The sequence below is a fragment of the Sapajus apella genome, unplaced genomic scaffold (genome assembly GCF_009761245.1).
Source record: "Sapajus apella isolate SASKATOON/1434 unplaced genomic scaffold, GSC_monkey_1.0 scaffold15, whole genome shotgun sequence".
Taxonomy (NCBI): domain Eukaryota; kingdom Metazoa; phylum Chordata; class Mammalia; order Primates; family Cebidae; genus Sapajus; species Sapajus apella.
Window position 1 is genome coordinate 6224099 of NW_022436955.1, and position 4899 is coordinate 6228997.

The 4899-nt window shown below is 35.8% G+C and overlaps 1 non-coding gene across 1 annotated transcript; it reads left to right on the forward strand.

The window, feature by feature from the left end:
- The first annotated feature begins 1488 nt into the window (after positions 1–1488).
- Positions 1489–1592, forward strand: LOC116555859. The gene has a single exon (XR_004270708.1). It is a non-coding gene; the product is annotated as a small nucleolar RNA U13 (small nucleolar RNA).
- Positions 1593–4899: the final 3307 nt, after the last annotated feature.

A 4899-nucleotide genomic window follows, 5' to 3' on the forward strand; every position in this document is an offset into this window, starting at 1 on the left:
TTCCATTGTTTCCTCATGAACAGTTAGTAGATTTAGGTCCATGAGCTGTAGCTCTTATTATCTTTATAATATATTTATTTATTTATGTACTACATTATTAAACTCTCTCCTTCATTCAACTGCTGATTATTTAGATCATTTGGAAATAGAAAGTGAGAGATTCCAAATTTGTCTAAACTTATAGATATTTTATAAACTTATAGATGTTAATACAATTTGAGATACAATTTTCTTAAACTGAGAAGCGAATCATATATATATGATATATTTTATCATATATGATATACATGAGAAAGCATATTAGTTGAGCAGAAATTACAAAAAAGCAAAAAGAAATATGTTTTTATGGCCAAGTGTGGTGGCACACGCCTGTAATCCCAGTACTTTGGGAGGCCAAGACAGGTGGATTACGAGGTCAGGAGTTTAAGACCAGCCTGGCCAACATAGCGAAACTCAGTCTCTAATAAAAACAGAGAAAATTAGTCGGGTGTGGTGCAGGTGCCTGTAATCCCAGCTGCTTGGGAGGCTGATGCAGGAGAATCGCTTGAACTCTGGGGGCAGAGGTTGCAGTGAGCTGAGATTGTGCCATTGCACTCCAGCAAGGGCCACAGTGTGAGACTCAGCCTCTCTCTCTCTCTCTCTCTCTCTCTCTCTCTCTCTCTCTCTCTCTCTGTGTGTGTGTGTGTGTGTGTGTGTGTGTGTGTGTGTGTGTTTATGGAATTAAAACTTAGATGAGGGGGTAAGAATGTGGATGTGAGGTGGAATATCTAGTTACATGGTGGAGAAACATAAGAGACAAAGGGAAGTAAGAGGCAGTTCACCAAGGCAGGGAAATCTTTGATCATATATTTAAAGCAGACAATAATCACATGAAATACCTCTCTCTGGGAGGGGAAGATTTTATATTTTAATGTGGTAAATATGTAAGTAGCCTGTATAGACCTCTACATGAGCCTATTTCTCTTCTACTAAGTTGTAACGCTTTCAAAGACAAGAACACATCTTTTTAAAATATTTTTTTGCTAACATCTATCCTAGTAAAGAGGATTTACAGCAAATGAGCACATGATATATTTTCTCCACAATGTGAGCTGGAGGATGTTGGCTGAAGTTGACTTTTCTATCTGGCTGCTTAATAACACTTCTTTCTAATTTCACCATTCTTCTCACTATTTTCTTCTCAACCTATCGTAAGAGATTTCTTTCTGTATTCAACAACAATTTATAGAGTGCCAGGTACTATTTTAGGTACTTAAATGACTTTAAATATGAAATTTTACTAGATCTGGATATTACAAACTTCCGTTAGTTATATTCTACTGCATTACTGACATAATTTTTAATTAGAGGAGAGTTCATTCTTATTTAGTGCTTTATACTTAATATTTACTTAATTTTTAGGTAAAGTATTTAAATGTTTTAAAATGAAATTTTATATCACTACCTGTTATGGAATGAATTGCATTCCCCTCAAAAAATTAATACATAATGCTTCTGTTGTACATAAACATGATGATTGTGTTTCAGTGCTCACGTGTGAGACATGCCTCTCGCTAATGTTATTATAATGTTGGCACATTACCTGTCTGACATTTTACATATACATATCATGTGTTAAAATCCTAACATGGGGTCTTTATTGAAATAATTAAGATAAAATGAAGACATTAAGGTGGCCCCTAATCCAATATGACTAATGTGTTCATAAGAGAAAATTTAGATGCAGGCACATACATAGGATGCCCCAAATGTATTTAAAGAAAATACATTACTCTTGTTTAAACCATCCAGTGTGTGATACTTTGTTACAACAGCCCTAGGCACTAATATACTTCCATAATTGCAAAATCATTTCTACTTGCAATGTAAAAGTAATTATTAAAAATAATTGTACCTCTACTAAAATTTTAAATTGTATTTTAAAGGATCTTAAAAAATATATTCTTGTATCTCAGACTTTCACAATATGGACTGAGCTTTGGAATATCACTTAGGATGGTAAGTGTTTACACAGAGCTGGAGACAGGCATCAAGGCCACAATGCCTTTTCCAAAGCAGCTGCGTCTTCCTTTGACATTGTATTCTTTCAACGCAGTATATTTGGAACTGTGTCAGTGTCTGCAGTCATTGTGTGAGGGACTAAAGCACCAGACCTAGGCAGCATTTAAAACTGGCACAGTCAAACTCTCTCCAAGGACCCTTCCTGCAGCCCCCAAGGCTGCCTGCATCCAAGAAGCATTGAACTAAAGCAGGTATAGAGTTCCTACCCACGCCCCTCACTCCTGGCTGCCTCCAGCTTGGGCCCCTGCCTGGACACTCCCAAGTGAGATGTTGAGAAACTAGGCCCCTAGATCCAATTTGGGAAATTGGCTTGAGGCAAAAACTGGAAAAGAGATAAAAGACTGGATGATGAAAAATGATATGTAGAGAAACAAGGATAGCAGGTGGTAGCCTGGGAGGCATTAAGAGGGAAAAACATTGAATAAAGGACAGACGATGAATAGAAAGGAAGGTCTTGAAAAATGGGATTTGAATGAGAAAAGCTAAAGGAAAACAGAAACACATTCTCTACCCTTTAAAAAATGTTGATTATTTTCCCACCACCTCCCTTTCTCACGCTGATCTCTCTTGGCCTCTGCATCATTTAAAGTCCATTGATGCTCTTTTTCTTACCCTTTGCTAACCAAACTTGCCAGGTCCTTATTTCTTTGTCTTGGTCACCCTGCCTCACTCATCTCCCTACTGTCATCTAGCAGACGAGGAGTGGGCTCTGATGGTTCTATTTCAAATGCCATGAGGAATAAATACCATTTCTGATACTCTCAAATAATATTTAAATACTTTTAAAGCAGCAATTGACTAAAGTCAATTTGGGATTTTCACAACAGTGTAAAAATGTGCATCATTTAGAATGAATGTAGGTAAAGTTGGTTTTACTTATTAAAATGCACCACAGTCTAATACTCAACTACTCTACGGACTGCTGTTATTTCCATCCAATTATATTTCACCATCATGAAATACATTTCATCAGCCTATCTCAGTCTTATGAATGAAATAATTTCGCCTTTTAAAAAAATACAATGATTAAAAAAAATAAAACAAGGCTTTCTAACATTGCCACCTTGATTACAAAATGATATGCCACTTCTTAAAATGAGCAAGGTCCAGAAACAGAGAAGCTATTAGAAATGTATTCTCAGGATGATTTAATTATCCAACATCTCCCAAGTAAAACACACTAAAGAGTTATTTGCATGTAAATTCTGTTGACAGTGTATTATCCTCACTATAGAACTGTGCATGAGAAAGGATTCTTCCAATTACTAGTAGAAACATAAACAACACTATTTTTTAAATGTATTTATTTAAACATTGATAAGAGAAATATTTCTACAAATACACAGTAGACTCACTATAACTCTAGATATGCATTTGTAAGCATATGGCAGCGTGTAATAGAAGAGTAGCCCCTTTTTTTCTTTTAGTTAATTTATTTTCTGAAGAAATTGTTGCCATTTTCATCTTTATAGTCACCAATTAACAGACATCAACTCTGAATCAGCCACTAAGACATTTTCAGGTTTCATATACACAATGAACCTGTGAGTGGGTATTAGTTGATCACTTGCGAATATAAAGAATGAGACATAGAGAGATCATAGAGTTGGCACTAATGGCAAAAGAAAGATTCAAGATTCAAAGCTTTGCCTGCTGGTCCCTAACCCTTGCTTTTTCAGGAACACAAATGAGTCTCTTTCTCTGTCTCTGTCTCTTTCTCTTTTACATATTTACTATGTTGTGCAATTGCAGAATATTTTCCCAAAAAGGAGCCCAGTACCTGTTAGCAACCAGTCTCATTCCTCCCTCTTCCCATACACTGACCACCACTCACCTATTCTCAGTCTCTATGGATTTGTTTCTTTAGGATATTTAATACAAATGGAATCTTATAATACGTTTCTGGATTCTTTCATTTAACATAAGGTTTTCAAGGTTCACCCATTTTGTAGCATACAATAGTGCCTCATTTCTTTTTATGGCTGCATAATATCCCATTGTGTGGATGTACCACATTTTGGTGATGGACATTTAGGTTGTTTTCTCTAAATCACTTTTCATAAAATAATCAGATCGGGTATCCCAACAACAGTGAAGGTTCTGAGATTTTTACCTTACTAACCAACTAACAAATAACATGTCACAGTTTAATGGATGCTCGCAGAAGACATGAGACTCCTGGATCAGAGACACAGGACTTTATTACTAACGGTACGGTAATTAGCATGAGTCTCATTTTTGCATCAGTTCTCCTTGTCTTACAAGTCTTGTGGAGGCAACTCTCAGAGGCCCAGTTGAAACTGTGCATAGAGTGGATTAGCATCACAGCGAAGAGCCTCAGCTTAGTGAATGCAATTTTTTTTATATAATAAACTATAAGTAAGTCTTTCCAAATATTGGTCTGGGAAAAGACATTGTCTCTTGCACTAGATAGTAAACAAACCTGCCCTGGTGATACTATCCATATTTTCAAAGGTTGTTTGCTATATTGAATCCTTGAAAACATACTGTGGAACAAAAGGTCATTTAATGACTGTACTCACAACAGGATGAGAATCACAAAAGACTCGTGGAAAATTGTCTCCCAATAGAGAGTGTTCTGCTGTTTTTCTGGTTTAATGAATGAAGTACCTACCAAAGAATAGTCTTTAATATTTTATTGGCTATATTTTGCTTTTACTGTCAAGAATACATATTTTTATTAGAATATGATTTGTTATTGAGGAAACCAGCTAGCATTACAAGATTCTATTGGTCCACTATGGGTCAGGCATTGCACAGTTCATTAGCTGCATTACTGTATTTAATTTCTGTGATGACACATGCAAAAATTTATAC